At 35.7% G+C, this 21243-nt stretch overlaps 1 protein-coding gene across 2 annotated transcripts in view; it reads right to left on the minus strand.

Annotated features, from left to right (window-relative positions):
* The window catches only part of LOC117208097 (E3 ubiquitin-protein ligase MIB1-like), a 159764-nt gene that overhangs the window by 11585 nt on the left and 126936 nt on the right, over window positions 1-21243 (minus strand). The window lies entirely within an intron of this gene.

Here is a 21243-nt window from a genome sequence, read left to right on the forward strand (position 1 = left end):
TCAAAAATCGATAAAAAGGTTGTAATTGTTAATTACTGATAAATAATGCGCGCAAAAAACTGCCAAGAATGATAATTATATCTCTATTTACCTAAAGAAAGGAGGAAGAAAATATTACTTTTAGTAAAATACCCTCAGGATGGTATAAAAAAAATCAATTTCCGTGTGTTTCGAGAGTTTAGCTGAAACGCCGTCCAAAAATATTTTCCTCTCCAAAATAAATATTTTCTTGGCTATATTCTCCAGGGCAGCGTCCAACTATATTTCCAATAGAATCAAACCGCTGTTGGCGGTATATAACTACAACGGATTAAATAAATATCGTCACTACGTATGTACATTGCTGTGATAAAATTCCGAGAAAACTAGAATTTTAATATTAATTAAGTATTCTTGTGATTATTCGAATTGGTATGCTTACAAGGAACATTTTAATTCTGTTATTCCATCGTTAAAAATTTTGTTCCGCGATATCGTTGAATATCGTTTCGCAACGCGTTTTCGCGAATAAATCTTTAATGTTTCGAGCAGATGGTCGATTCTAGGTCAGGAATAAAAGGAAGCATGAGCCAATAGTTTGTGACGTTTAGTTGTTTATTAGCATTGATGATGCCATTTGCACGCTTTATTCGTAGAACAGTTTTATCCTTGAGGCGTGTAGTCATTTCGAAGTTAGCCTAATCGTGTGCTGGCTTGCGTAACGCGTGAGCAACGATGTTATTAATTTGCAAAAAATGAAACTTCATAGACACGGCAGTAATGGCAATATCGTCAGCATCGCGTCATCCCGTTGCTTGGTTGCTGTAACTGACACTTGCGTGACGTATCTTCTACTATGCATATGATGTGACGTGCCAAGATATCAAACATGTCGCCGTCATATGATGTCTCGTTCCATTACATGTACGACGTTTCTCACATCTAGATCCACTTGCGATTTCGTTTATTAAATGGTCGATATGCTCCACTTCGTTGTTATCAAGTTTTCTTCATGTACATGGTGAGTCAATAAAAAGTAGTACTATCTAAAGTAACTCGCTACTTATTGATTTGTTCGAGAAATCTCTTAAACGAATTATATTTCTAATTTCTAACTAGATTCAAGATCTTATTTTCTTATAACTTACATCTTCTGAGATATAAAAAAACCTGGAGTGTCTTAAATAGCACTGTATATTTTTTTATAACATTACTTGACCCAGCTGGATATTCTCTACAGAAAAGTGCTAAGTTGTTTATGCCGAAAAACCATTAGTTTGGCAGATATTTTAACTTTAACTTGTAAAATTTAACGTACGAAAAACAAATTAAAATTGAAATATCCGCCAAACTAATAGATTTTCGCCATAAGTAGGTTAATATTTTTTTTGTAGAGAATGTCCAGTTGGATGAAATAATGTCATGAAGAATATATTGCGTCACGTGGAAAGCCCAAGGTCATTTACATATCTCGGAAAATATATTAGAAAATAAAGTTGCATTTACCCGATGAGTCCCTTGAAATGCAACGTAATTCATTTAATACGCTTCTCGATAAAAATCGATAGATAAGGAGTTCTTTTAGATAGTACCTCTCTTATCGACTCATCCGGTATATAATACTAAAATATCACAATGAAATTTTTATAACAGTTATATATACAACTACCGAAATACAAATTTTAACGTAGAAAAGAATTCTAATTCTTGTAGAATCCAGTTCTTTTTTTGACTGCGTGAAAAGTGTTAATTTTATCGATCATTAATAAGAGAAACATATCTTTTTCCAATACTTTTGCAAAGACCGCGTAACGCTCTATTTCGAGATCAGTTTTATAAACATATTTATCACATAGTTAGATAATATTTGACGAAAGTATCATACAATGTTGCGTATATGCATGCAACGTCAAATACGAAGAAGATAAACTTCGTTACACTTTAAAAGTCCTCGAAACTTGGTCGACGATAAATGTATTTAAACTTTTCTCGCGATATCCTTAAATTATGTAGAACTTAACGCGGAATGCAACTGCGGTTATCGTCCGTGGAAAAGCAAAAGATATTCGATCATTAAGGGGCCATCGTTAATTCGTCGAATACCATAAATAACAAGGCGAACAGAGAAACGACTACCGATAATGCGTCGCGGTCAAAATAATTGTAAAGGGGGAATCTGGTTAATGAATGGCACGATTCAGCATACAGTCAAGATACTTGCTCGAATCTCGTCCACTTTGTATCGGTATCATCCTACACGCGTACAGCCGGCGTGCACGGACATACACGTGCATATATCGTGCATTTAGTGAGTCACTGACAAACGAGGCATCATTGCAGAGTCTACCGAGAACCCGATGTACACGCGCCTCTGTTTCCGATGTGCGGTTCGCTCGTTCTGCTCGTTTCACTCTTGCTCGCGAAACGTTCCGTCCGATGGTTGTGAGTCAGTGGAAGAGATCATATGGCAAAGTGCTAAATATAATTGACATAGTGCAACCTACGGATCGTGCATCGCTCTTTGAATATCTCTTCTCGATCGCGTTCGTATCGATTTTCACCGTGTTCACGCGTTCCAATCGAACGAACCAAACGATTCTCCGATAACCGTCAGGTTGTTCGGTAAATTCGTAGTGAAAGTTCAGAAAGATTTAATCAGGGTTAGACTTTCTTCTGCTCGTACATGTAACTTCCAGAGTCTTTTCTTTGTTTTCTCGTTTTTCTCCTTCCAATAGCTTTTAAATACTCACAGTAACTTCTTGTTCTTGTTTACGTCTTTTGATTAGGTTTCATAAAGACCATAAAATAGCGAGATTATACTATATTCGATGAATAAGACAGTTAGAGGTGAACGTTGCAGTGAAGATTGAAAATTTCTTGGATATACGAGGTTCGATATCGTTTCAACTTAAACGCAAAATAAAACTTTTTTTATTAACGAATTTTCGATGTTTCGTCTTAATTCTCTGTATTATTCGGCTATGTACGATATTTTCAAAATAGAAACGCTACGAACTTTTCGAACAACGATATAATAATATAAATAACCAGTATAGTATGTAACATTGTCGACGAGCACGTGGACTTCTTGTAATTTGGTAACTTCTAAAAGAATTTTTTCACTTATTTACAACGTATTTTTTCACTTGGTTATTTATTTATTTCCGCATAATAATGTTACTTTCAATGGGATTAAACAGTGGATTGTACAAAGTGGACGTTTTTCCTTTTAGAAAGTTTCAGGTGTTGATGATGGATGATTTTAACTAAGGGATAAGGCACGCAAATTTCGGTTATTGAATAATGGTTACTTTTGTGGGTAAGTTATGTACGACTTCACGTGGTCATTAATTGACGCTTAAACGAGATAAATCAGGCATGACGACCGTGGAAATTGCGCAAATATGATTCGATCGATTAATGTAATTTGCTAAATACGTATAGTTAAAAAAATAGAAGCTGCGTAGAAAATATATTTCGGATATTTTCTACATCTTTGCATATTACGTACATTCCGTGCATTTTTGTATCTTCAAATTTCCTATGAATGCGCGAAAGTTCACAGTCTGCTGATTATGTTCGAAACGACGACAAAAACCCATAGGAAGTACGCGGCTTGAGATTTTGAGAAATATCATCGAGATACTACAATATCGAATCTTTTTAACCTGGAAACTGTTTATCTCGACAGCTTTGCAGAATTCAGGCGAAATTCCATTTATCTTCTTTTTCATTTGGCCACGCGTCTCCTCGAGAGATTGTTTCGAAGTTTTCGGATTTCCTATCAGCCATTCACGGAGCCGAGGAACCGATTCGATCAAAACTCCGCGAGCGATAAATAAACCTTCAATTTCTCGTTCCACGCTTCCCTGTCCATCAATTCTTCAATTTGAGAAGCGTATATCGTCTGTACACACGGAAATAAATTTCTCCTGGCGTCCTCTACGACCTGTACTTCGAGAGACGTTTAAAGATACTGTTAAATCAAATCTTCCCGGATTTCTTGTTATTTTCCATTCCTTTTTTTTTTTTTCGCTCTTTAAGTGACCATAAAATTGGATAGTATAACACTTGTCTCGTATCCATTGTCTGACTCATCAACTGCTTTTACCGAGCGTTACTGGCTTATCTGTTTGTGATTAAACTTCGTCGACGCTACTAGCTTTTAGATTCGTATTAGGATTTAGAATTGTCCGGACTGTAAAACTGAGATATAATCTGAGATCTACGTTTTAAAAATGAGTAATTGGAACGAAGAAGAGAAATGAAGGAATGAAAAGGAATTTTTCATTTCAGATTTCTATGATTTTTATGTTTGATGAATTTTTAATTCTAATTAACGAAAGTCCGATTAAAACTGCGGATTTATATCGCATTATCACATATCTGAATTAAACGATATAGCTATAATATAATACGATGGAACAGCTTTTTCTTTTTAATATTTTTCAAACAGCAATAAAAGGATATTTCTGTCAGTTCGTTTTACGAAAATCTATCTGAGATGAACTTTCGACGTACGAACAAATCTTCTTTAAATTTTCCAAGTAAACGCGTATCGATGTATCGTACTCGTCGTCGCAATTTCAGGACAACTTGAATTTAGTATTCGGTTCGGTGAACCGATTTTCTATTGATTTGAGAATTTTTCGAGGGAAAAGACTAGTTAGGGATCGGTCAATGGTATTATCAAGCGCGCACAACCATTGACGTTGTTATTCCACACTGGCAATCTGTTGTTAAATACGCTTGATTTGCTTGAGCTGAAAAGAGTTGGCGAGCAATGGGCATGGCCCGTGATTGCATCGGCACTTCAATTCCGTTCTTAACGACGGAAGTGAGATCGCGCTTCACCTCTTTCGCACGAGAATCAATTTGAATATATGAATTTTCATCCTTCCCACAGTATTTTTATGAATAACAGAGAAGAAAACGCCTCGGCGAAGGATTTCATTATTCTCCGTGAAGAAAATGGAAGAACTGTCGGGTGGATTTAACGTAATGTTTGCAACGTTTACTCGCGAGATTTGTTTGGTAAATTGTAAGTTTTCTTCGAGAAAAGGTGTAGCTGTTTTAAGGCTTTAAGGGAAAAGTTTGTGGAATGAACGTTTCATCTGTTTATCCATTCGTTTAAATTATAAAATAATGTTTTTAAGTAAGTGTGACATGTTTTGTGGACGCGTATATATTTTTACTTGACGTATACGGAATAATATAGAATAATACAGAAATAACATAAAAATATAATTCTGATACGTATCTTTGTCTCTGTATAAAATATAAAATTATCTTGATCAAAGTTTTCTCTATAATAATATAATGTACTTTTGTTCATTCTCAAGCTTCCTTTGATCCTTTCTGCCATTGTAATATTTTTTAAAAGGTTCTCATTTCTTGGTCTTATGAAACACTATCTTTTCATCAAGGAAGGAAAATTAAATTGTAAAATAATATCAGACTACGTGTGTACAAAATGTGTCACGGATAATTATTTATAATACAAAATTAGTATATAACAATCTATGATATCTACTATATATAATATTTATAAGAAAGAACGTAATATAAGAAATATAAGAAATATTATGAATAATAAAAAATATTTTCAGCATGAAGAATATCTTACTTTCACGGAATAACAAGGTCATTTAATAAATTGAACGTACATATAAACTAGGTCGCGTTTATTAAAAACAAAATCACTTTTTTTTACAAAAATATTGTTCAATTAAAATCTCGTCCTACGCTGCAATAAATGTTCTCCTGCTACGTTGTAGTTCGATGTTAATTTCTCTCCTATTGAAGCTATCAAGTTTAATCGAACAGCAGAACCGCTCAAATGTTTAAAATAAACCAATCTCTCCGAAAAGTGATAAAATTGAACTTACGACTCGAACCGAGATGCTAATAATCTGTTATAAGGATTCACGTGACTGTATACAATCAATTAGAAAAAATTATCGGTATTATGCAAAGAAAAGTTTTCGTGGCTAGCTGTGTCAGGATTAAATAGATGTACATATTTGGAATTATTCGAACCGAGGTTCGAAATGCAAAAGTAAAAATGGAAAGAAAAGGAAAGAAGAGAGAAAAAAGTATGAAAAGAGAGAGAAAGATGGACGAGTGAGCTAATATGCAGAAACCCGTTAGCTACCGTGACGCAATTTCCGGTGCTTCTACCAGAATTGGCACTCCTAGTGGTCGCAGAGGACCGATGCACTTCAAAGCGGTCCCAGACTCTTTCGACTCTCCGATTCGTTGATTCGATTCGTCCATTTTCTGTCATTTCGTGATGTACGCGAGATAAGAGTCATGATTCGAAAAAGTTTCCATTTTTGTCGAAACGTATTTGAAATAACAGTATACGCAAATTGTTGTTTAATTTTGGAGAAATTATTTTCGAGGATTTAACGTAACTTATCTTGAAATCAACGCAGTAAATACTCGAAGATTCTTTCTTTTCATGATTGATCGAGGTTTGCGTTTAATTTTTAATCGTAAAATATGAAACGGATTGAATTAACTGGAGGATTAACATGTCGCTATCGCACGTGCTACTGTCTGAATTCATTTAACACGCTCCATTATCGCTTCTCGCTTCCGAGATCTGATTAAAAATGATTTACAGCGATTATCTTATTTTTAAATACCGTTGTCTAAACTTGAACAGATAGCTTTTGTAATTACCAGAAAATACGGTTTAATGTATTTCGTAAATTACACTTATAAATTATTTTCGTGAATTATTATTTAATTATTGTGATTTATAAATTAAAATTGTAATCTCGTTTTATGAATTATGGCTAATCGACTCTCTACTGAAATGTTTAGTCGCTTGCTTATAATCTACTTCTATGTTAAAATTGTAATTTGCAAGCAGTTAATTTAAAAAATACTTTTTTTTTTATTATATCACAAGGAAGAACAAGAAGTAAATATTTTAGATACAAAGAAAAAAATTAAGTTAATTTGCGACTATGCCAACCATATTACATTTCTTTTTTTGAATTTGAATGTTGTTTTAGAAATTTCTCGAGCAGTAGGCCGTAAATGAAATCAACGTCCTTGTTGAATAGAAAACGAGTATTCCTACGCAAGGTTCGCATATAAGGAACAGTCTCGTAACTGGAAAAATTTAAGAAATGATTCACCCGGCTGATAAATCATGTTTCTCTGGCAATCGCGTCATTTGATTTTCAAAACTCTACAGTATTGTTTCAAATCATATAAATATGAAGAGAACATCTTCGAACATGATATCGATAATTCGGTATAAGTTTATGGTATTAGATTTACCCGCAGCATAAGTTATACGGTAAACAAGAAGCAAACGTACGAGAAGTAATTTTCGAATTTTTCAGGAACGAATATTTGCGGAATCAGACAAACGTTATAAGTATTTTACGTTTAAATATCATTGAGTTTAATTTGCCTAGAGAAAAAAGAGATATATAATTATTTTATACGTAATAGTCTTCAGCGTAGTTTACAGTCGTTAACCGATGACTAGACTGTGGATATTTATGCAAACCCATATTTCGATGGAAATAATTGAAGGGACAGAACTCACACGGATACACGTTTCGCCTATTAAACGCCATAACTAGTGTTATATTTTCAATGTTTTATGTATTCTTGCATTTTTAAATTTCCCATAAATGTATAAAAATCCACCGTTTAAAATCATCGATTGGCAACTGTAAACTACTCCGTGTACCACCGTGTACCACCGTGTACCAGACGATTACGTATCTCTCTTTTCTCAATGCTTCTCAAACTCGACGACAAATTATTCATTCCGTGTCAAAGCGTCATAAGACGGTCTAAGATCTTGTTAGATGGTATCCAGTCTATGCGTCACCGTGACCAAACCTCGAATCCCTTCGTCGAACATTGGCATTGCCGTGACGAAAATCGAAATTCCCTGGGTGGAACTTGTCGAAGGGGTTACTTGAACGACGAGAGAGAAAGAGAGAGAGAGAGAGAGAGAGAGAGAGAGACGAAACTGAACCGTGTTTGTAACGAAGAGAGGCGAATGGAGAAGAGAACGAGAAGGTGATAGAAAGTGTACGGAAGGGACGTATAAGGGGACAGAGAGGGGAGTAGTATTCGAACCAAAACTAAATCACAACTACCAACTAATTCCATCGCACGGAGTTTGGATTCCGTGGAAGTGGAACGGGGGGGTGAGCGTCGATGGAAAGGGGTTCTTCGTGGTCGAGCTGTCGGAGATAGGCGGGAAAGAGAGAAGGCGGGCGACGAAGGAGGAAAAAACGAGGAAAAGCGCGACGGGAGAGCCGAAGGGGAAGGGCAGAAGGGGCAAGAAAGCACTTCAATCGCAGCACTTTGGCTCGAGCCGCGTAATTTATGCGTTCAATACCCGACCGCGGCACCCGGCCAGCCATTCCGGCGTGCGCTCTGAAAAAATATATTAATTCTGGGCTCCTTTAAAAGTTATTGCAAAAGGAGTTGGTTACGGTCGCCGCGACCCAGCGGAAAGAGGGCAATAGATGGGAAACGAGGGAGCAAGAAAGAGAAAGAGAGAGGGAGACGATAGAGAAGGAGGAATCAGGGGTGAAAGCGAACCTCGAACTTTCTCACGGCGATGGAAATGACTTTGGCGTAAAATATGGCAGCAGACAAGTCGCAGGTGCGGCCACGTAGGAGTCACCGAGAGATCGGCATCCTCGTTAGTCACCGCCCTGGCTTCAGCAAGTAGATCGTTTCTTTTTCCCAAACGAGTTATCGGTCTTTCTTTAAGCAATGAGCGATCGCGTTAACCGAATTCTCGGCAACTTCGTTTCGGACGGTATTTTTCGAGAGGAGAAAGGAACCGTGGATCATGGTACATGAGTGTTAGGGTGATAGGGTGTTGAGTAGGTGATTTCTTCCGATAGAGAATTTCTGAAGTTAGTTTTGTACCGGAATTAGATTAGTTCGCTTTAGATTGTTAGAATCGAGCGGTAGGGATAAAAGACGAAACTGTGTTTTGTAATAGAGAATTTGGCTTATCAGGTGATGTTAGAAGCGCGTGATATCCGTCTACGACTTCATAAAAGAGTAACCAAGTTTTACTTTCATATATTACGTTCTATTTGGAAATTTGGGTATGTTGTACATTAAAAAGATATAGTTAATTATCGATGATCAATTAGCAAGTTAAGATTGCTTGGTAGTTAATATTAATTGAAACCTGACAATATTACACGACTAAGTGAAGATAGTTTGAACACCGACGTTAAGAGTAAGAGAAAATATCGACTCTGGCATAAAAATGTAGCACACTATTTTATATCTTCTTTACTGTTGTCGTTGCTACTTCTTGTTTGTAATAAATGGAAAATGTAATTTGTATACTTATAATTAAGTCGATTAAAATTTCGAAGAAAGTTTTGCTTCATATTCAAAAGGACGATTAATCGTACTTTCTGTTAACGTGGGATAATGCAACATGTTACGTGACTGTTATACATCTGTTTGCGCAATATTCGGTCCTCTTTTTTCTTCAGCGGCGTGCACACATGGTGAGTCAGGTTTAAGGCCGAGGTCGTGTGAGAAATTTTCCCCGGAATTCTCGGTTTCAAGCATCGGCGATAAATTCATCGGAACAAAGTTGAAGCTGTAAAATTCTGTATCGAACGAACTTGCCATTTTAAATGGCGCGTAAACTATACGTGTGTAAGCAAACAGAAATGCAATAGAGATGAAAAGCTTTGCGTCATCGAAAAACCTGAGTTTCTATTTCAAGTTTCATGCTATTTTAGAACCTAGAAATAATAAATTTTAGTCCTATCTTAACATTTTGATATGCCACGTTAATGAAATTTTGGTCATGTCAACATCTTGATATGTTACGTATGTGAGTCTTTCGTTACGATATAAAGGATTTACAGTAATCTTTGAAAACGGGCTTCGACAAATTTTGTTTCGAATGCAAGAGAAAAAATTACGATTTGATACAACGAATCATTTATTTAAACTATTTTATTATATTTATGATTATATTTATATCATGATACTAAAGCATGAAAACGCATGCGTAGAAAAATATGTAAAGGGAAATTTTTGTTGGGTAGAACTTCTCTTTATTTCGTTTTTTTGTTCGTATTTTTGTACAAAAATATTCGTTTGTCGAAAAATACTGTGTGTATATTTTTTTTTTTTTAGAGGGAAGCTGAAAAACCCGACTCTACTCATCGAATTAGAAAAAAATACATTTTCTTGAAAGCAAAGCTTTCTGTATAACAAAATATTACTTTAAACGTTTTCCATCTGTTCTTATAATAAGCATCTTTTATACATTTTACACGCTCTAAAATACCTATGGGTCATGCTCTGTTCGCCTCTTTTAGATTATCCATTTAGATTAAAATGTTATAAAATCCTTAAATTGAAAACTGCATTAAAATTACATCAATATAACATTTCACCTGTAATTTTGTGCAATCAATTTACGTTATTCTTCTTCAATTTAGAAATTAGTTGGCAGGGTAATAGAATTTTAAAACTGTTTTCTTGTAAAAAGTGGAAACGTGATCCACATAACAATTTTCCCCGTGGTCTTTACATAATTCCAGAAGATTAGAGTGTGCATATTAGCGAGAACACAGGAAAATTAATTAATTAATTCAACTCATTACCGCAGTGCCCTTGATAAGGGATCAACGTTAAGCGATCGCATATACCTTGGTCGGGAAAGAATTTTCTGGGCTATTGCACCAGCCCTCGATTTCTTACGTCATCTGGCTGATATACGAGATGGGGAAGGATCCAAGTTTCACATCCCTCTTGTCCTTTTATCCGTTTCCTACGTTTCAAAATAACCTTCTTCTTTTATCCGTTTTCTACGTTTCACGCCTGAACCTCGATACGAAGTTCGAACTCTCTTCGTTTCCAACTCTTACTGTTTCCTCTCTAAGAATTTACAAGTCGACTCTAGTTGAACGTTTTTATAATAAAATTGTTTACGATAGTCTAAGGACAATTTTGAAACTTCCGTGAAAGCATTCGCACGACGATGGACCGCACAAATACCTCGAAAATTCTGAAAACATCTAAATATCGAAAGACCCGACCATGACAAAGAAATTGTTTCTTATTGTAACATGTGTCTCCTCGAACCAAACAACTCGTCCCTTAATCATTTCGCTTGATAACAATTTCGCTTCGTAACAAAATAACTAAGAGACTCTGTCTAACGAACATTATCTTCGCGCTTCTTATTTAGTCTCAAAGAAATTCTCCAAGCTGCATTATCCTTGCGTGATGACGGGTCCGATCGTTGCTTGTGAATCGGGGAGAGAGCGCGATATTACTCGTTTGCAAAAAAGAAAAGGAGAAAAGGGGGGAAAAAAGAATGCGAAAATCGAACAATGGTATCTGAAGATATAAAAGAAAGGGAAAAGCCGCGACAAAGGAGGGAAGCATCCTCTTTATGCAGCGTTGTCTCTATAGAGCAGCTGGTAATTCTCACGTTATCAGTGAGACTAGGAAGGGTGGCACACGCGGGAGGATGTTAAATAAGATCTTAAAATACCCGTTCACGAGTGGTAATCCTCGAGACAGCCGGTGACGTAACATTTTAATTTCACCGGTGGTGCATTCAGGTCTGCCCGGTGAACACCAATTTTCTATTTGCGGTATTTTATTATACGCGCTGCTGTCCCGCCCTGGATAGTTCCTTTTTCCTGTTCGTCCAACGGAGGGATAAAAAGCACGGATTCCAGCTCGACCTATTTCTCTTCATAACGACTTTCGTTCGTTACCGGGGAAAATAAGATTTTACATTATTTTAAAATAATGGGTTTGTTTGTACGGTGCTACGTGCACCTGAATACAGTCGCGTTCCCACACAGCTCGGCCAGCTGGAATTTTTGTCGCCCTCTCTCAATTGGGTCAACGTTGTTTTCTACCGTGTTCTTCTCTTTATGCAGCCTTCTCCTTTTGCTGCTTTCTTTTTTCCTTCTTCTTTCCTCCATATCGAATATATAAATAAATAACCTCTATCTAGCTTTGAATCGGTGTAGTTTTAGTTTCTGAGAGCCATATTTGTTCAGTGGTTAAATTGATCTCGACAACGTTGCGAAATATCAGCCAAGATAGTATATTTTATAATCGTCGTAGTTGCCTTATTACGATTTCGACCTTAGTACGATTACGATTATAATTACGGCGATGAAACGAAAGCAAAGAATGACACTTGTTGGAATAATTTTGATAGACAGGAGGCATATATAGTAGGCAGTATCAACCCTTTCCTTCTTTTCCTCTTTGGTTTAAATTACTTCTGCGGTTTTGTTTCGCGTCCTCTCTCTCTGTGTTTCTTCCTCTGGATAAATAAATGACGTTGATTTATTTTCAAAGCGGTGCATTTTTATTTTAATCAGAAAAAAAAAAACGTAAAGGCAAGATGGTTCTTGACATTTTCATGTTTGTTTTATTATTTTCCTAAACATTGTTGTTTGGCTACCGTTGCTATTCGTCTCTTCTATTCTTATACAAAATGTGTAACTAAATAAATTGGTAGTATCTAAATTGGTATGATAATGTTACGGTTATTTTCGACGTAAGCTATTTAGATTATCAAAGATATATAATCTTGAATTATGCTTGTCATACCGGGTATTATAAATCAAATAATAAAAGGGGGCGATAAATCCGGCATTTTTAACCGATAGTATAAACAGGGGTAGTTAAGAAGTTAAATAGCTACCGATTAACTTGATAATTACTAATTACTACTATTACACGACCAACATTGTAGAACAAGGCGAAACGGTGAGGCAAAGTGAAATATTGCTTTATAGACGAAAATAAAAGTGTATAACATAAAATGGGAAAAAATATACTTGTTCCTGTTACATTTGTAATTTGCGTGATTAAATCTTAATTGTTTCATTTTACTCCGAGTTTCCCTCTATTAGACGATATAAATCAGATAAACACGTGGCGAGACTTTCAGCTCATTCTTAATCGATATTATCTCGACAGGACATTACTCGTGCGATACAACGAGCAAGCTTTTCCAATTAACTTTCAGCTCATAAATATTCATATCTCGAATTCACACTTACATATACAGTGACTCATGAACATATGTACACGATTTAAAACATAGAAAACGTCATTCGCTACATACAGCATTTCCAAAGTTTTATTTAGCATCGTAACGAAATAGTGTCGTTCGTAACTATTTGGACACGCGCTAATTTTGGCCCTTGATCTTACGTTAGCTTATTAGTTAATCAGCTCTTAAGTATACACATTGAATAAATATTAATAATAGCAACGGTTAATATTAATTGGTATAAATTTGTCTTTCTAATTCTTTCCTTGGTAATACGAATCAATTATGTATCACTTTCCGTATATCGGCGTATACCGTGACATTTATGTCCAGAAATTTACTTATCAGTGTCCATTCATAACTTAGAACTGCAAATTTTGTTGCTTGTCCGCTGCGAATGTTTCAGTTTCAAAAAGTTTGCGATCTCTGTTTAAAGCGCATAAATTCAGTTCCACTTTCAGCAGAAACTGCAATCAGACAACATTCATGCGTGGCAAGAAACGATCCGTGATACACGTCGAAGCTAAAACGACCCTAATAAAGCAGGGGTTAACACATCGGCCAACGGAACAAATCCGCAACATTTCCCGCCGATACCAAGGGCCAACGTCGGCCATTAACGACGCATCAGTTCTTACGTGCGCAGTTTTCGAAGTTTTATTATGCCGTAAAATTGTCGCTTCGTGGTCCGATGGCGGGCTTTAAAGCCTAGCCAGACTTTCAAAAGGGACTGCAATCCGCAGATTTTAATGGTCATAATGCCTCTGTTGTTTTGAGTTCGTCTCGTCATTAGTTTCGCGAGCTCTTTCGGCCCTCGCGCGTTGGCCATGTTCCAAAAGTCCCTTCCACCTCGCTCATCCATCCTCCGAAAAAGCGGCAGAGCGAATGAAAAAAAGCGACCGAAGGATATAAACCAAAAAAAAAAAAAAAAAAAAAATAAAAAAAAGGGTAAGGGAGAGGACTGAGAAAAGGAAGCGGAAGATTTATTTGGCGAATTTTATGACCGATTTTATGCAATTCCATCGAGGATCACTGTGTGAGTCATTGTATCAGATTGCTGCATATGAAATGTTTCTTCCAAGTTTGAATTTGCCGCGCTGATAATGCCCGTTCAATTTTGTCCTACTGTTTATTGTCGATCATATTAGAGAGTCAGAAACTTACTATGATTTATATTCAAGAGGATTCGCAAGAAAAGTATGAAATTTTCAGAATATTGCGATTTTCTTACGTGAATTTAAATTTGGGAAAATTACGTCCGGAGAGATAAATTTAGCATTTGAGAAAGCAGTCTTTTGCTACATCAATTATTTTAAAGAGATTCATAGAGGAAGAAATTACAAAGAATTGAAAAGAAAAATTCATACGAAGGCTTTTTCAATTTTAAAATTGATAATGAATGAAATCATATGGCAATTATTTCGATTAACTCCTATCCTCGAAATTCTATTTTATTTCCCTCGAACTTAAGAAATTTTCTAACGATAGAAACGTACGATTTGGTTGAGAGTGGCCCGAAGAACTCACGAGGCTTAAATATACGATATTTTTTAAAAAGCTACATGTAATTAAAGTTTCATTGTATCGAACGATACTTGACATGAACCGACTTAGCAACCTCAAGATATTCGAGTAATTGAAATTATGATCGAGCTTTGCAACGCGACTTCGGAGGCTGTAACGAATATTTTCCAGCTTGTTTGAAGTCGCGTTCTCGGAAGCTCCCATTTTAGGCGAATCGTGGCAGAAACGAAGCGAATGTCGTGTTTCGTTGCATATTTCGCGGCCGAAATTCACGTAACGTGATTTCATCGCGGCTGCGCTTTTGCTCGACGCGTGCCAACGACCATTCATAAAATTACGGTCCAGGCAAATCGGTCAAAGAGCGAGGCGACACGCTTCGATTTGTCGCGGTTGCCCGAAACCATTCAACTGGCTTTCGTTTGTTTATCGAAAACGGCAAAACGAATCGTTGCACGTGTAATTTGTCCCGTTGCATGTAGAAACGTGTATTCTGATTATATATCAGCTCGTGTTCAAACGAGCGCAACAGAGATGGAAACAGAAGCTTTTTGTTCCATTGTATTATCAGCCGTGAAATTATTTGTATCGATGCACTGCCTTTGATTTCTAAATAGATTTGGTCGGCGTTGCGGAAGAATCGTATCTGAAAGATATTTTCTGAGGTTTTTGACAGTCGACTGCTATCAATGAATCACACGTAGATGATGAAAAAAGCTTCAAATGCGATATTCAATTTCAGTATATTTAATTTTCTTTCGTTATTATATGTACTATGAATAATTTGTATCTATAATCAGGAATACAAAATATTACAATTCGAACAATTGTGGTTACCATTTAATGATACTTTTTATAATGAAATTGAGATTAATCTTAGATTAATTGTATGACAAAAACTGACATCGATCTCCCATCATAAATAAATTATCGTAAAACGATGAAGTTTTGGGAAAAAGAGATTGCGAAGCAAATAACGTTTCAATTGGCGGATACTGGAAAATTTGCATTTTTGTAAAGACAATACACAACACTTCGTACTTCGTTTTCATGCTCATTTCCAGGGATAAAAAATCGAGAATCATTGTTCTAATGGATCCTTCCCGTGATCCTTTCAGCAGTTGTGAGACAAACAACATTAACCCTTTGTAGTACGTGTTTGCCAGTGAAAGAGATATGTTTGATGTAAAGTTCCATGGATCTGTCATGGAACAAAAAGCGACGCGTTTCAGCTAGCCTTAGGGGCGTAACTGGGAATTCCGCCACTTTCTTAGGGGCTCGACGAGTGGCTTCTTTCGGTCTCTTTTATATTTTCCTTTCGACTCGTTGTTTCACCAACTTTTTTCTACACCTCTGACACCTTCTCCCGTTATTATTCTTCCGCCTTTAACCTGTTCAGACGAACTAACTCGTGTCATTCGGGTTGTTCACCTCTTAGACATAATGTTTCTTATATTTTATGTAAGACACTACATTTGTTTACGTTATACTGTAGCAGAAGCTAGTATTAATCGTTAATTAACTATTACTAATATAACATTTGCTTTTATGCAAGCAACGCAAAATGGATACAAAGCTACGAGGTTGACAGACGCTATAATAAACTTTACAACAAAGTAGACGTACTTTTGTAAAATATTCATCTAGTGCAATTGGAAATTTACAAAAGATAATTTCTAGGTATCATTACCGAACTATTTTATAAAATGTCCTAATAATTGAACATGCGTCTGGTCTGCATTTTAATAATGCATTTTTCTGAAAGAAAGCATTCAGCCAATGCAACGTATATATAATTAGAATGTTTAGATCAAAGGAACAAGTATTCCACTGTTACAAACCTTGCGAAAATTTGAGGAAGCTTCTGGTAAGCGAAGACTTCCTTGCTCCTACAATTTCTCAGATGGTTGCGTTAGAAAAGCAATTATAATTCGTTATCTCTGGAGGAGAACGAAAGACGGTGAAGAAAGAGGGGCGGGGGGTTGAGAAAGAACGCGAAGTGGTGGAAACATGTCTCAAAGGAGACACATAAAAGAAACATTCGTCCGGTTTGCCAAATATCCTTAAGCCGCTTAAAAGCCCTCCTTTCGAGCGAGCAAACGACTTTTTTTTCATGTTAACGCGAAGGCTCGAAAAGGAAGAGGGAGGAAGATGGCCAAAGCAAAACCTGAAAAACTGTTCCACTTTAGAGTCTAGACGACTTTCTATCTTCCAGGCGAAATTAACGATGATAATTAGCCGCTGCAAGAACCACCAGTTCGCAATCCGTCTTTCTCTTCCTCCGTCTCTTCTTCCTGTTTCTTTTCTGATAGCTACCCATCTTCTTCCCTCTTTTTTCTTTTCTTCGTTCTTTTTCCATTTTTCTTCCTCGCCTTTTTTTTTCTTCTTTTCGTTAGCCCTGTGCCACGTTACACCGCGGTTTTCTTTCATCAGGACGCCTAAAAACTGCTCTGAAAACGAATTCCGGTCTCGTATCTTGGCCGGAGATTACTTTAAGTCTTTACCGTTAGTACCACGGGGTAAGGGCTATTTTCAACAACGAACTCGTAACCCGATACACATCGAGCGGCAAGAGTTTGTCTGTGTTCCTATAACTAGAAAATCACCGTGGAATGCTTCCGAGTGCTTTTAATGAAACGTGCCGGACAACCTCTGATTTGTTAATGAAACGATCTGTTTGCGGATGAAAGAAGGTGTGCTTGCTTTTCTTGAAACGTTCGTTCCTTTGCCGGTTACCTGTCCTCTCTCTTTCTTTGTATCTAATATCTTTCAATATTGACGGAACAAGAAATCTTCTTGAAATATTTCGAGTACGTTAAATATTGGAAAAATAACGATCTAAAATTCTTAGTAAATTACATTTCCAAAGTTTAATATCCTCTGAATTATTAAATAAATTTTTATAAAATTCTACACCTATTATACGTAATCATCTTAGAATTTAATTATCCTTTGCCAAACTTAAAGTAGCTCATCAACTCTTTTCAAGATTATATATTTAATTCCTGTTTGCAGGCGACAGAAATGTTTAAAATTTTTTATCTTATTATCTCCTATGACAGTATATACTTCCTTAAGAAAGTTTAATATTTGCCGTCTTAATTAAAGAAATACATAAATATTTCACTACGCTATCACTGTTTTATTTCATTGTTTTTATAACTATCTATGAAATAATTGAACGATCTAATTGTACACAGACGATAATGTTTTCAGTGACATGTTCTCGTTAATTCTATTTACATATGGATTTATAAGATTTTTATTTGTTCGTATTCAACTAGCTCGTAAATTCGTCATGCATAAATAACACGCTACAAATTATTCATTTAATTTTCTTCACTGTTATTACTGTAACGTAGCGAATACATTAGAGAGATTTGAATACATTTTGAAGAGGAGAATCTTAATCACTGAATTGCATAATATCGGGGAAATGGTAGAAAGACCTTTTAATATCTTACGGGACGAAACGTTATTGTCACGATTTTGAAAAATAACACGAAAAGAAAGGAATTTAATAAATTGATAATTATTACCTATAAACGTAAAACACACATAATAAATTTAAAGTAAACTGCTACATATGTAAAAGGAAAGATCTCTCTGAGTGCATATTTAAATCACGCTTTTTCCCATCAATTCGATATTTCTACAATATAGTCTCAGAACTTCCATAACATTTTTTATATTCTAATCAGAATAATACTTTTGTACAATCGCGCGGACAAAATTTCTTTAATTGTTTTCATACTGTTTTCTAATCGTGTACACCAAGAGGCGAACGAACTTATTATACCAACAAATAAATAAACCTACATACTACATAAATGAATCCACACCTATAACTCTTATTTCCGAACGCAATCCTTAGTTTCAACAAGTTTCACTATAAAAGCTGCTGATCGTTCCGTACAATGAAAAGTTCCGCGGTGTAGAGGATTAAACGATCAGCGTTCGATTCTTCTGGTCCGATTAATTTCGGGTCTCCAAAACCAGCCATGAAAATATTCTGCTTCTGCAACGCAGTTCCACCCCGTCTCGCCCCCTCCCTCCCTGAGAAGGATGGATCGAAGTTAAAGTTTAGCAGCGTGATGAGCAATAAGAAAAAGTAATAATAACGTTTCCTCGACGTGTTGTTAGCGCAAGAAAGAAAAACGAATTGAGAAATAGAGGAGAAGTGTAGAGGAGAAGAAACGCAGAGAGGTTTGCAGGGAGGGGGGATGAACGTCGATTTTCTTTTGCGAAGAGTTGTCTCCGTCGTGGCGTCAGCGCGACGTCCAAAAATAGGGGCTGTATTAGGGCGTAAGCCTGTAGTGGCTCGTTTTCGCACGGCTCACCGGACCGCGAATGCATCGTCTTCGGCTGCTAGTAATTTTAGATCTGGAGGAGACGTCGCGACGCGGCCTGAAGGATTTCTCCTCTGTTCGTAGCGGCGAAGAACGGAACGATACTCGTCGAGATGTATCCGAACCGCTTTTCATCAACATTGCACAACGTGTTCATAACACTCAGCCTGGAGAACTCGCGGAGAATGAAAAGCAGGAGCATCGTTTCTCGAGAAGGGTTAATCGACATTCAGGAAAGCCGTAAACGTGTTGACTGCCGCGTGAATTTTATATATTTCGCTCTGACAGCAGCAATAAATTGAGATATACTACATTATAACTTATAAGGTTTAATTTTTCCAGACTAGTATATTGTATTTGCGACGTTATCTAAGTTAGCCATATCGTTGGCAATTTTTTAGTTCATGAAATTTATCTTATTTCGATCATTGATGTTTGTGATTATTTTAATCACTAAAAAAATGTAGCATCGTGGTTCACCGATGGCGACGAAACGACGCTCTTTAATCTTTCGTTTCATGATACTTCTGTATAGTAAGTTACCAACAAATAATGTCAGTGAATTGACGAGTTAGCAATAATCGTAAGTTATAGACATCATTTCCACAATTTTGCAATTTTGTGTTAAATAATCGTGATAATCAAATGACTTGTAATTTGTCAAATTTACTTGTAAAATCTCATTCGTTTCATTACCAAACTTATTAATGTTAATAGCCTTGATTTATCACCTGTAAAATTTCAGTAATGATGTTAGTTGATATGTGCAAGAGGATCCTGGACATTTCATATTTGAACAATTTTGAAAACTAAAATCAACAACGTTTCTTATAATGTTCTGTTTCTTTTTTCTAGGGGATAGAAGTTGAAGTAATTTTGCAACTTTATCTATAAAACAGATTCTTACTCGGAACAAATTTCTGTTTAGTTAATATCGCGAATATATTATATTATATTATATTATTACATGATCTTTAACTTGACGCTATCTATAAATACAGTAATTTTATTAAAATGTTGGAGTAAGCTGATCGATGACGCAAGTTTTCCAATTATGTAAAGTTGTAGTTGTATCGGTTAGTTTCTAACATGATAACATATTGACTGTACGTTCTTATAAGCACATTTGTTCGTGCTACTCATATGTCGAATGTAAAAGTTGCCTTAAGCAAGATTGATACGGTAACATTATCTACTTCGTTTACAAAGCACTCTATGTACTTTTGATATTTATGTACATTAGATAACACAAACATCTTACACATTAAAAGATTATATCTTTCTAAGAATATGTAAATTTTGTTTAGAATATTGCCAAGAAATACAAGACGACGAAAATCTGTATCGTCAAATAAGTACTCTAAATTATATTTTGAATATTATATACTGACCATTTTCATAACAGCAATTTATCAAATAATTATCTTCATAGTACTTATACTACATACTTATTCATGTAATTTCATAATATATCATTTTGCAATATATCATTTATATCCAATGTATTTTTTGAAACATACTGTTGCACTAGATAGATGTAACAATTTATAAAAACAAATATTGCATCTATATAAAGACTGCAAGCTGCGATCAATTTCTCTGAAGGAAATCAATCCATAAATTCATCGAATCAAATGTTTCCTTTGTTTTAAAAACTTCTCTCATTTCTAAGAACATTTAAACATCCGCAGATCTACAAAATGCAATCAAACTATGGATATCAGAGACGAGTTCGCGACACTATCAAATAAAACTGCGATTAATTGCTGCTATAACATCACATTGTAGAAGTGCTGGACGTTTGCCAACACCGTTATTGCTGCAAATAACTTTCTATAAATAATACTTGCGACAAGCGATCTCGCTAGCCAGCTTGCAATTCGAATATAAGTCTTTAACGGAGCTACCGATCGAGATTCGTTACTGCAATACGGATACTGAGATTTTAATCGAGAAAATTTGTATAATTTATGATCTTGATCGAAATCGACAAACGTATATTATTACCAACGTATAATAAAACTTTAAGAATATATCTACCAAGAGATTATGTATATATTTCCAATAAGAAAATGAAAAATATTTGCAGGAATCACACTAACATAGTAAATTGTAATAATTACATTGCCTTTTTTCTACAATTCTCTAACTTGAAACCTATTGAAAAAATGTAACACGAATTAGATAGAAATTCCTGGCGATCTACTCAAAATCTGAATTTACTTTGCAAAATTGTGCATGAAGTCGAATACAAAGACGCTAATAAAATGTACGTCAGAACCGATCAAAATAGAAAATGATCGAAGAATACGTCATATACGTATAAAC

The sequence above is a fragment of the Bombus bifarius genome, unplaced genomic scaffold, assembly GCF_011952205.1.
Source record: "Bombus bifarius isolate JDL3187 unplaced genomic scaffold, Bbif_JDL3187 scf7180000008056, whole genome shotgun sequence".
Taxonomy (NCBI): Eukaryota; Metazoa; Arthropoda; class Insecta; order Hymenoptera; family Apidae; genus Bombus; species Bombus bifarius.